The 12,862-nt window shown below is 53.6% G+C and overlaps 1 long non-coding RNA gene across 1 annotated transcript; it reads left to right on the top strand.

The window, feature by feature from the left end:
- The first annotated feature begins 310 nt into the window (after positions 1–310).
- LOC135977425 (uncharacterized) lies at positions 311–12,134 on the top strand. Its single transcript, XR_010594911.1, has 3 exons — positions 311–655; positions 1,354–2,942; positions 4,243–12,134. It is a non-coding gene; the product is annotated as an uncharacterized LOC135977425 (long non-coding RNA).
- Positions 12,135–12,862: the final 728 nt, after the last annotated feature.

Genomic DNA, 12,862 nt, shown 5'->3' with positions numbered 1-12,862 from the left:
TTCCTGCACCCCAAACCCTCATCCCTGGCCCCACCCCAGAGCCTGCACCCCCAGCCCAGACCCCTGACCCCCTCCTGCACCCCAATCCCCTGCCCCAGCCCTGAGCCCCCTCCAACACCCTGAACCCTTCATTCCTGGCCCCACCCCGCAGCCCTCACCCCAGCACCCCAACCCTCTGCCCCAGCCCTGATCCCCTCCCACACCCCAAACCCCTCATCCCCAGCCCGGGTCACGGGCATCAACAATTTTCTTCAACTGGGTCACCAGAAAAAAAGTTTGAAAACCACTGGACTAGGGCAAACCTGGGCTCTGCTGGCATCGACTCCTGAGCCAGAGACTCCAGGCGATGAGAGAGACTTGGGGAAAGGGCTGGGGACAGGCAGGAAAGTGACTCTGCACAGACGGCCCCTGCTCGCCCCGTCTGAGCGTCCCAGAGCTGCTGCCACCGACACACCCAGGCCCACACTCCTGTTAGCAGTGGCAGTAGCTATTGGAGAGGAAACGCCCCCAGGAATGGCAGGACAGTGACCAGTTCTTCCATGCAGAGGGAGAGTGGAGAGACTGAAAGAAGCAGCAGGATCAATAAGTGGGGAGGGAGGATCCGAACTCCGTTACCTGCAGCATCCCCGGGGCAGATTGACTTTCCTGGGACAAGGTGAGGGGCAGGGAGGGAAAGCCAGTTCTTGCCTCTGCCTAGTTCCCACGCTGCTGGGGGAATGTGCTGCCTTGGGGACAGTGTCTGGGGGGGATCCCCCAAAGCCGCCCCTTTGGTACAGGGGGGCTGCTTGTTGGTTTGGGGGGTAGAGGTTTTTTCGGGGCCGGGGGGGCGGATTGTGTGTTTGCTTGCTGCTGGCTTTGGCTGCCTGCCTGGCCCTGGCCATGCAGTATGCCACGGTGCCCTCCCCTTCCTGCCTACTGGTACAGGGGGGTTGGTTATTGGTTTGATGGGTACACAGGGGGTTTTGAGGGGGGTACTGAGAGCAGCACATTGTCTGCGATTTGCCTGCTCTTGCCTGGCTGCTGTTCTGCACTGATTGCTTGTGGGGTTTTTTGCCTGGCTGCCCTCTGCCCCACCACCATGGTGTTTCCTACACGCCCCGGCTAACAAAAAAAACCCCAAGCATTGTCATCCGCACATCATGACGAATCTGGGATTCAAGTCCCGGCCGCAAACACAAGCAGCCTGAAGTGATAGGGATACTGTGACGCTGAGGGGTGGGTGGGGGTGGTGGCAGAGGTTGCGGAAAAACGAGAGCAGTCTCATCGCCCGTCTCTTAAAGGGCTGGGGGGGTGTTCTCTGTAAATCCTTCAGATGCACTCCAAATGTTTTGTTTGATACATCTATCTTTATAGTTTTCCACCAAAGTGTTGTTGAAGAAACGCCCCCTACATATTTCATCTGTCCCCGTGTGCTGCCATCTCTCGTGGGAGAATGGTTACAAGGTACCTTTTTGTTGTGTGCACTTAAATGCTAAAAATCAGTGGTTTTCAAACTGTTTGTATTGGTGACCCCTTTCACACAGCAAGCCTCTGAGTGTGACCCCCCCCTCCATATAAATTAACAATGGGGGGGTAATTTAATTTAATGGGGGCTCAGGGCTGTGAGTCCCATGGAGCTGACAGCTCGCGACCCCCCCTGTAACCACCTTGTGACCCCCTGAGGGGTCACGACCCCCAGTTTGAGAACCCCCTGCTAAAAATACATTATGGAAGTTTTATAAAAACACCCCTTTTGAAGTGTGGGGCTTGCTCTGAAATGGGATCGACTTGGTGTTGGGCTTGTTTTGAAAGCCGGGTTGCTTATTTAAAGCGTGAATTTCGGAGTGCCTGACTCCTGCTCTACCCACTAGCTATGACTGCCCATGTCTCAGTCACTGACAGCTTGCTGGTGTGTTGTTGTGAGGGTTGCTTGGGTGGGAATGAATGGGCAGTGCATGCTGGTGTGTTGTTGTGAGGGTTGCTTGGTGGGAGAACTGGGGTTGTGCAGCTGTGACCCCACACTTAGCAGTCACCCACAAGGACCTGATCTGCTCCTCCTCGTTTTTTACTGCACCCCCTGTTTGGTTTTTGTAGGGCTGCTCGTGACATCCCTGGTGTAACCCCACCAAACTTGTTACACCAGACATGCATTTGGCCCCTTTTTAGGGGAAAGAGAAACCTGTGGTTCTGTAAATAGGATGACCAGACAGCAAATGTGAAAAATCGGGACAGGGGGTGGGGGGTAATAGGAGCCTATATAAGAAAAAGACCCAAAAATCGGGACTGTCCCTATAAAATCGGGACATCTGGTCACCCTAGCTGTAAATAATTAACAAATCTGCATTGGCTTCTCTAATTAACTGACCCCAAACAATTTGCAAGTGGCAGAGCCCCCTAGTAGCTCCCCCTGGGCATGGGTGGGGAGAGCCCCAGGCAGTGGGACCCCGAGGCCGCTTGGTTAGCAGCTGGCCCCTTTCCTGCTGGCAGAGGGGAACGTCGTTCTGAGCGGCTCCGGTGTCTCCTTCTGAACATTCTGTTTTTGCCGCAAAGGGAGCGGTTGCATCATGTTCTCTGGGAGCAGCCGGACCCTGTGCCATCACCTGACTGTTTGCCTTGCGAAGCAGGCCTGGGCCAGGAGCCGGCAAGCAGCGCGCGCCAGAGTCACAAGACACAGGGGGCAGAGAAGACACACCCTGGTGCCGAGAGAACAGGGTGAAGGAGAGGCATGTAGCTTGGGCCCCTGGGGCAGCGGCTGGGGGACAGCAAGAGACGGCGACTTTGAGAGCTGCCGCGGTGGTTCCTGAGCTGTCTTTATGTAAAAGGAGCTCCTTAGATTGACAGGCAGGTGTGGTTTGGTGGGGCCCAGCTGGGGAATGGGTCCTAGAGCCAGGTAGCGGAGGCAGGATCCCTGCATCGGATGGACAGACCTGTGCTGTGTGTGCAGGTGCGCATCGCATGCACAGGTGTGTGTTACTCATAGGGCCGAGTTGCTGTACTCTAGGTTCGCTTGTGGGGGCTGGGGCTAGGCAAGGGGCTTTATTGTAGGGCTGCTCAGAAGGGCCGACCAGCAAATACTAGCTTGTTGTTGTGCTCCGGAGTTTGTGACTGGGGCTACGGTTGCTTTGCTGTGGTTGGGGCTCTCCTGGGGACTAGGGCTGCACATGTAGGCACCGACTTCCCTGCTTTCTCCTGGGTGCTCGACCCCCCCCACTCTGCCCCCGGCCCCGCCCCCACTCCACCCCTTCCATGCGGCCCCGCCCCCATTCCAACCCGTTCCCCAAAGTCCCCACCCCAACTCCACCCCCTCCCTGCCCCTATTCCAACTCCTTCCCTAAATCTCTGCCCCGGCTCCGCCACTTCCCCCCCTCCTCCCCGGAGCGCGCCACGTTCCCGCTCCTCACCCTCCCTCCCAATGCGCCGCCAAACAGCTGTTTGGTGGCGGCCGGGGGGAAGCGCTGGGAGGGAGGCGGAGGAGCGGGAACGCGGTGTGCTTGGTTGGGGGGCAGGTGGAGGAGGAGGAGGTAGGAGGGGGAGAAGGGAGCTTGGCTGCCAATGGGTGCAGAGCACCCACTAATTTTTCCCCATGGGTGCTCCATGCTAGTTTGTTTTTGTAGGGTTGCTCCTGCGGACTGGGCTTCCGCCCCCTATTCTTAGCAAAACAAAAAAGCAGCATTAAAACTTGTGGGGGTGGGGATGGGAATGAACCAATTGTCTGTCTTGAATGGAACGGATTGTTGCCTACGGCCAAGATGCCATAAGAAGGGTCATGCGCTGGGCCTGCCAGGCTCGCTAGCACCTCGTCCTGGCTCAGAGCCCCGCGCAGGACAGGGTGGCTGGGTTGGGGCTGGCCGTTCAGCAGGGTTTGAAAAGGCAGCTTGTAAGATCAGCAGCCAGCGTACCCAATGCCTTCCCGCAGTCTCTGGGCTGGGCGGGGTGCATGCGTGCCTGTGTGTGTGTCTGTGCTGCCTCGAGACCCCAGGGGAGAGGCTTTGGGAGCAAAAGTTCAGACCCTTTCTGGGCCTCCTGAGTTTCCCAGAAAGCCGAATTCCGCTCTAAATGCTGCTTGTATAAAACCATAATGAAAACATGTTTTGCCGAAGCGCGGCAGGCTGGGGGGCGGGGAGGGGGCGGGGAGGGGGCGAGTCGGTCGCACATGGCGCCCTGCCTGCTCCTAGCCCGCTTTGGAGCGGAACAGGGAGATGTGCTGCACCCTTATAGCAATAAGTGCATCCATTGCCCCTCTCCCCCCACACCTCTGCATAGATTCAACGGCACTGAGCCTCACGGCCGCCCTGGGAGGAAGGCAGATGATGCTAACAAATGGCCCGGATGTGTGCACGGTCCTGGTCCTGCACGCTCTGGTGACACAGAATGTCAACGTGAGACAGTAGGGACGGACTTCACAGCCTCCTGCTTTAAAAGTACGTGGTCCCTGTGTGCAAAGTGAATCTTCATGAGCAGTGTGTAGGCCCTATGAAGTACAGGTGAGCTCAGCCCTGGCTCCATCCAGTAGGGGGCAGTCGTGCAGATACAGATTAGCCTGTTCATTCCACTGTTATCCCCGCTGACGGGGGAGGAGGGGAAACTGAGGCACGGAACTTAAGTGGTTTGCTTAGGTCTTGCAGTGAGCCAGTAACTGAACCGAGACTACACGCCCCTCCTTTTCTTATGATAAAGCTCTTACCTGTGCAGTACAAATGGGTAAACACCTGTGTTTAAACAAAGCCGTGTCTCGTGCTCCGGCTGTTACATAATGTTTGGCAGCTTGCTTGGGAGCGACACCATGTGCATGAGGATGTGCTCCACCGTCTTATTTATTTTTGCTGTGGTAGCTGGATCAGCAGTTGGGTGGTGCCGGATCCCGTGGGCCAGGTTCTGCTCTGTTACAACAGTGTGAATCTGGAGCGGTAGGGCGGGGGGCTGAGCATGTGATCGGTCTCCTCTTTAAAGTGCTTCGGGCTCTTAGGGGGACGGTGCTCTTGGGCATTGGGGTTGGCATTCCGGTGTGTGTAGCACATGCAAAGCAGCTGGCCCCAAACTCTGCTGTGATAGCCCCAGTGGGCTCCCCCTCACTTGGCCTTCACTCTGAGTGAGCACCCCAGGGTGCTGGGATTCCCTCTGGATCAGTCCTGCTTTCTGGAGGAGAAGGTAGGGAGCTGGGGCCACAGCATATTGGAGGAGACATCCGGCTGGAAAGCAAGGCGGATCGGTATCTCTGGGCTCTGTCAGATGGCAGAGGGGTAGTGAGGCTGCACAGGGACCTGGGAAGGGGTCACGATATATCGAGGATCCCGCAAGCAGGGGATATTGGTTCTATGTTTTCTCTGCTGGGGAGAGGACCATTGCTAACTGTGCTGCATGTGAGGACGGTGTTGGAATTGCAAGCTATCACTTTGAGTGAATGTGTGGGATGGGAACTAAAAGGGGGTTTCCCTGACCCTGCTCGCAGGCTAGGAGGCTCTGCAGAGAAGTGGGAGGTCAGAGTCCTTCTGGAAAGATCTGGTTTGGGGTGAGTTGTGTCTCTCTGCCTTGGGGAGCAGCCTGCTTTGTCTCTCTCTGGTTTTGCTTACTGTGTGTTTGTCATTCTGGATTCGAAGAATAAAGGCAGTGCTACATTGCAACCTTCCAGCAGGAGTATTTGTCATAATCTAACTTCTCTGCATGTCTGCCCTGAACTCAACACTCACTCATGAGCAAGGCCGGATAGTCCCTTGGTGGCGACAGATCTTCCATGGCCCCACCCCCAGTGCAGTCGGAACAGGCCAAAGTGAGTGTAGAACGACACCAGATCAGAATGGCAGCACAGTGGCAGTACAGAGCAGCAGAGACAAGTTGGGCCCTGCAACATTTTAGACCCTTGTCCTAAATAGATCAGCCAGCCTCTTCTTGCCTGCCCCAGGCCAGAGCTGCCAGGGACCGTGAGTGACTCACCTTGCCTACAGTCCCAAGCTCTCCCATCTGCAACTGGTTTCCTAGCTGGCAAGACAGAGGGCTTGGTTTCCTGTTTTGTCCCACGCAATTCTCAGGGTGCGTGGACCGGACCGTCCATGCCAACAGCATCTCAGCTGGGACACGCTGGGTCCGATCCTGCCTTCAGCAGGTAGTAAAGACGAGGCTTTGACTGCCGAGATGCTGGTTTGAGACCAATGCTAAATAACAAGCAAGCTGTTCAGTTGCTCAGTGATGTAGGGCAGGCCGGAGGCCCTTCCGTGGTCCCCAGGCCAGGGCTTAGGGGGTCGTTGTGCAGTGACACGAGACAGCTCAGGGTGGTAGCGCCAAAGGCGAAGAGCAGCACAGGGTTGGTGTGTGTCCAACAGCTCAATACAGACTCCCTGTTAGAGTCAATACAGCCCAGTCCTGCCTGCTCTCTGCCACTCTTTGTCTGGTCTGTCTGGACTTCGGGGCAGGGACTGTGTCTGCCCAGTGGGGAGACAGTGTGGCCTAGTGGATGGGGCACTGGAACAGGACTCAGGAAACCTGGCTTCTGTTCTTTGCTCTGGCACTAGCCTGCTGGGTAATCTTGAGCCCAGATCAATGAGAGTTTGGTGCCTAAATACCGTTCAGCATCTGGACCTGACCTGTGCCTCCATTTCCCCACTTGACAGACGGGGATAACAAAGTGCTTTACAAAAGAGGGCAGTACCAAGATTTGCGGCTAGGAGAGCGGGGGATTAGCATGAATTCAGTGGAGACCTGCAGGCTGTACTGTGACCAACAGCAACCATCTGCAGGGCCTGTAGCGCCAGCACCTTTCCCTGGCGCGCAAAATGCTTTAAAAACAAATCTTAGTAGGAAAAGTTCAATGGCACGAAGGGGGGCGGTGTTTTCCTTTCCTCGATTTCACAGCGTGTTCCAGCTGGTGTGGCGGGAGCTGTTTCTGCCTCCAAGATTCTCCAGCTGGGGGCTGTTTGCTGCCTGGGAAGGGAGGGGGGGGCTTGTTCTGAGCACAGGACGTTACTTTGTCCCCTCCCCACCCCTAGCAGCGTCAGCAGAGGATCAGAGCCCCTGGAGTAAACAGAACAGGCAGCTGGAGCGCAGGAACAGCGGGCGGCCAGGGAAACCCGACAGGCCCCCACTGTCCCGTTCTGCCTGCCAAGAACCAGTAGTTGCGTAGAGTTCCCAGCCCGCACATGGGTCACTGGGGGCCAGAGAGGGGGGCGGATTCACTATTGATTTTTTTCATCATGTACCTGCCCTACCCGCCCCTGGGAGCTGACACATTCTTGGATGCCATCGCCTGGCCTGGGGCAGGCTGGGAGAAGGGGCGAGGAGGGGGTGACCGTGGGGTTGACTCCGGGACAGATATTTTTCTGCTGGCTCTCTCCTCCCATCTGTTTAGGTCACAGCTGCAGCAGGGTCCTTGTGCCCAGTTGTTTTCACCCCGGCTGTTGCCTTATGGGGCACAGGATCTCCGCTCCCGGTGTACAGGGTTCCCCCACCCTGCAGGCAGCCCCTGACCCAGATTGCCTCAGTTAGTCCCTTGTGATCATGGGCCCCTCTAATATCAAGCCCCAGTTGCTATATTAGCCTGCTCCTTAGTGGGGGGGGGGGGGGACTGTTTAGTGCTTAGGGTCCTGCGTGTTTGATGCTGAAGGTTCAGTTCCTGACAGTCTCTGTGTGTAGCTGGGGTATGTTACATGCACCCCGCACTGGAGCCCTGCCTGTGCCCCTGCATAAAGAGGCGCAGGGGTGGCTCTCTGCTGCATGGCCAAGGAGCAGGACAAATGGGGCTGTGTCTCTGCAAAGGAGAGCACGTGGAGCAGGACTGCAGCCCCCCCATCCATCCCGCCAGAGAGCTGCTTCCCGCAGCACCCAAGGAGCTGGGCCCAGCCAATGCCTTGACGGACCTGCTAACTTGGTTCCCAGGGTCTGATAGAAATGTAGTACTGGACAGGACCTCAAGAGGTCAAATCCAGCCTCCTACACTGAGGCCAGCCTAGACCATCCCTGACAGGTGTTTGTCCAACCTGTTCTTAAAACTCCCAGTGACGGGGATTCTACTGGGTGACCAGACAGCAAGTGTGAAAAATCAGGACGCAGGTGGGGGGTAATAGGAGCCTATATAAGAAAAAGACCCAAAAATCGAGACTGTCCCTATAAAATCGGGACATCTGGTCACCCTAGATTCTACAGCCGCCCTTGGCAGCCAGTTCCAGAGCTTAACTCACCTTGTAGTTAACGTTTTTCCTAACATTTAACCTAAATCTCCTTTGCTGCAGATGAAGCCCATTGCTTCTTGTCCTACCGTCAGTGGACGTGGAGAACAATTGATCACTGTCCTCTGTATAACAGCCCTGAACAGATATGAACACTGCTGACAGGTTTCTCCCTCCCCAAGACCAAACAGGCCCATTTGTGGATTTTGAACCTTTCCTCAGAGGTCAGGTATTGAAATCTTTTATCACTTTTCTTGCTCTCCTCTGGACTCTCTCCAGTTTGTCCTCCTCTTTCCTAGGCTGTGGTGCCCAGAACTGGACACAGGACTCTAGTTGAAGCCTCACCAGTGACAAGTAGAGAGGAAATATACTACCTCCTGTGTCTTACAGACAAATGCGACTGTTCAGACATTGCAGAATGATACTTTTTTGTAACCGCATCGCACGGTTGATTCAGACTCGCTTTGCGATCCATTCTCATCGCCAGATCTTTTGCAGCAGAGCTGCCTAGCCAGATATTCCCCATTCTGTAATTGTGCATTTGATTTATTTTTCCTCCTTCCTAAGTATAGTACTTTGTACCAGTCTTTACTGAAGTTCATCTTGTTGCTTTCAGACCAACTCTCTAATTTGTCAAGGTCGTTTGAATTCTAATCCTGCCCCCCAAAGTGCTGGTGTCCCCTCCCAGGCTGGTGTCATCCGCAGATTTTCTAATTCCTCTCCACTCCATTATCCAAACCATTAATGAACATATTGAATGGTACCAAACCCAGGACAGACCCTGTGGGGCCCCAGTTTGACAGCAAACCATTGATCACAACTCTTTGAGTACAGTCTGTCAACCCGTTGTGCACCCACCTTACAGCCCACAAAAAGAATGAGAAGCGTAAGCTAAAACCCACTTCATCAGATGCATGCAGTGGAAAATACAGTAGGAAGATGTTCTCTCTCTCTCTCTCTCTCTCTCTCTCTCTCTCTCTCTATATATATATATATATATATATACAGAGAACATGAAAAAATGGGGGTTGCCATACCAACTCTAATGAGTTTAATCGATTAAGGTGGGCTATTATCAGCAGGAGAAAAAAAACTTTTATAGTGATAATCAGGATGGCCCATTTCAAATAGTTGACAAGAAGGTGTGAGTAACAGTAGGGGGAAAATTAGCATGGGGAAATAGTTTTTAGTTTGTGTAATGACCCATCCGCTCCCAGTCTTTATTCAAGCCTAATTTAATGGGGTCCAGTTTGCAAATTAATTCCAGTTCTGCAGTTTCTCATTGGAGTCTGTTTTTGAAGTTTTTGTTGTTGAATAATTGCGACTTTTAGGTCTGTAATTGAGTGACCAGGGAGATTGATGTGTTCTCCGACTGGTTTTTGAATGTTATAATTCTTGACGTCTGATTTGTGTCCATTTATTCTTTTGCGTAGAGACTGTCCGGTTTGGCCAATGTACATGGCAGAGGGGCATTGCTGGCACATGATGGCATAGATCACATTGGTAGATGTGCAGGTGAACGAGCCCCTGATGGCGTGGCTGATGTGATTAGGTCCTATGATGGTGTCCCCTGAATAGATACGTGGACAGAGTTGGCAACAGGCTTTGTTGCAAGGATAGGTTCCTGGATCAGTGTTTTTGTTGTGTGGTGTGTGAGTATTTGCTTCAGGTTGGGGGGCTGTCTGTAAGCGAGGTCTGGCCTGTCTCCCAAGATCTGTGAGAGTGAGGGATCGTCCTTCAGGATAGGTTGTAGATCCTTGATGATGTGCTGGAGAGGTTTTAGTTGGGGGCTAAAGGTGACGGCTAGTGGTGTTCTGTTACTTTCTTTGTTGGGCTTGTCCTGTAGTAGGTGACTTCTGGGTACTTTTCTGGCTCTGTCAATGTTTCTTCACTTCAACAGGTGGGTATTGTAGTTGTAAGAATGCTTGATAGAGATCTTGTAGGTGTTTGTCTCTGTCTGAGGGGTTGGAGCAAATGCGGTTGTATCTTAGAACTTGGCTGTAGACAATGGATCATGTGATGTGGTCTGGATGAAAGCCCACATTTCCCTACTTCTCTAAGGAGAACATCCTGTGGGACTGTCTCATGACTCACGGAAAGCCAGATCCTGGTGAGGTGCTGAACACTCGCACGGCCCCTGCTGTCACTAGGAATGGGAGGGGAGGTAGCCCAGAGCAGCCAGGCGATTCCGTACCCCCTCATCAGAGAGCTGATGGGGTGAGCATGGCCTAGCAGAAGCCAGCGCTGTCCCCTGGCTCTGCTGAGCTTTGCCTCTCACCTTAGCTGACCCTGGCACCGGGCTGCTCACCAGCCCTAGACAGGAGCATTTACCAGGTTAGCCGAAGGGGAACCCTCCCCCCAGCTGAGCCAATCGCCTTGCTGAGCTCCCAGCGGGAGGTGGCCTATATCCCAGGTGTCTGCCTGCCCCCAACACAACACACCCACCTGCCCTTTGATCTGTGACTTGCAGCTGCCGTCTCGGCTCCAAAGTGAAGGTTGAGTTGTATTTAAATCAAGGATCTGAGGCTGCGTCCGAACAGCACTTAGGCCCAGGGGGTCGCGGGCCGTGAGGGGGGCTCCTAGGTGCTAGGGGAATACAAATAATGAATAACATTATTAATGAATTAGTAACATTCAGCCCTTCCAGCACTTTCCAGCTGAGGATCACAAGGTGCTTTACAAACACAAATGGATTTCCTCTCACATTAGTAGTAGTAGAAGTATTGTGTTTCGGGGGTGCCAAACAGCCGACCGAGAACTGGGCCCCATGGTGCCAGGCGCTGCACAGTCAGTCCCTGCCCCAGAGAGCTTCTGATCACAACAGACCCCATCCACTAGGTGGGGGAAAGGGCTGTGATGAATATGTGGCGGGGGGTGTGTGACAATGCGGTTCTGGCGGAACCCACCTGAGAGGGCCAACTCAGGACAAATTGCTCAAACAGGGCAGTTACAGCCCAAGGCTGGGGTTTTTTTTCCACCTCTAAGGCAAACCAAACCAGCCAGACTAAAAGGACTTCGGTCTCACCCCACTGGCTAACCGCAAGTCTCACAAGCAATCTCCTTAGACACTCCAGTTTCCCAGTATTACCACCAGTGCCACTCGTTATGGGGACAAATGGTTATGAAAACCAATACCCCAGTAAAAGAAAAAGGTTCTCCTGATCCCATAGGACCAAACCCCAGACCCAGGTCAATATACAAATCAGATCTTACCCACAAATCACGCTGTTGCCAATCCTTCAGAATCTAAAATCTAAAGGTTTATTCATAAAAGGAAAAAGATAGAGATGAGAGTTAGAATTGGTTAAATGGAATCAATTACATACAGTAATGGCAAAGTTCTTGGTTCAGGCTTGCAGCAGCGATAGAATAAACTGCAGGTTCAAATCAAGTCTCTGGAATACATCCCCCGCTGGGATGGGTCCTCAGTCCTGTGTTCAAAGCTTCAGCTTGTAGCAAAGTTCCTCCAGAGGTAAGAAGCAGGATTGAAGACAAGATGGAGATGAGGCATTAGCCTTATATAGTCTTTTCCAGGTGTAAGAACACCTCTTTGTTCTTACTGTGGAAAATTACAGCAAAATGGAGTCTGGAGTCACATGGGCAAGTTCCTGCATACTTTGCTGAGTCTCAAGGCATATTTGCCTTCTCTCAATGGGTCCATTGTATAGCTGATGGTCCTTAATGGGCCATCAAGCAGGCTAGGCAGAGCTAACACCAGTTTGTCTGGGATGTCACCCAGCAGCATAGCATAAGTTTGAAATACAGACAGTATAGAGCCAATATTTATAACTTCAACTACAAAATTGATACACACATATAGACAGCATAATCATAACCAGTAAACCATAATCTTGTCTTAGACACCCCATTTGACCCCCTTTATACAAGATTGGTGCCACTACAGGACCTTGGTTGCAACAATGATCTATATGGTCCTAGATTATATCAATAACGTCACAGGGTGGGAGGGGGGAAGGACAGGACAAAAGGCATGTTAATGTGCTGTGATTTCTGGGAGGGGATTGACTGAAGGAAGGGACAAGGGAAGGGACAGGAGACATAGGAGGGGGTTCGGACAGGGAGGGAAGGAAGGAGGGGAGCGTGGAGGGTAGGTGTGGAGTGAGGCTGAGGGGAAGAGACTGAAGGAGGGGGTAGGAGATGAGTGGCTGTGGGGGGACAGCGGGGGGTGCGTGTGTGTGTGCACACGCGCACAGGGGCAGTAAGGGGGGTGTCTGTATGCAGGGGCAGGACCCACTCTCATGGACCAGGCAATGGCAGGGTGGGTATGGGAGGGGGGAAGCTGTCACGATGCAGGATGGTTTCCAAGGCGTTTGCTGTAGCCGATTCTCATGAGGTGCTGTGAACGATGCCAGGAGGAGCCCGGGGACAGGGCAGCAGGTCCCACTCCCGCACCTCAGGCACTGGGTCAGGTTCTGCTCTCAGATCCCCCAGGGCAGCTCCGCTGACCTCTGTGTAAACAGGAGCAGAACCCGGGTCTGGCCCGCTCTGTGGAGTCCCTGTGGGTGACGCCTCCATCGCTGGGGCTTCAGCCTCTTACATGCTGCCCGCTGGCTGATCTGACAGGCTCTCCCCACCAGATGAAGAACCTGAACCTGGCTGAGAACCAGTGTCACATCAGTGCAGCTCCACTGACTTCACTAGAGTTACTCCTGATTTACACCAGACCAGAATGAGGAGGTGACTTGCTCCCGGGGCCAGATAAGGGG

Source organism: Chrysemys picta, chromosome 25 (genome assembly GCF_011386835.1).
Source record: "Chrysemys picta bellii isolate R12L10 chromosome 25, ASM1138683v2, whole genome shotgun sequence".
Classification (NCBI taxonomy): domain Eukaryota; kingdom Metazoa; phylum Chordata; order Testudines; family Emydidae; genus Chrysemys; species Chrysemys picta.
The sequence above is the reverse complement of the archived record's forward strand: the minus strand, read 5'-3'. Positions and strand labels throughout refer to the sequence as shown.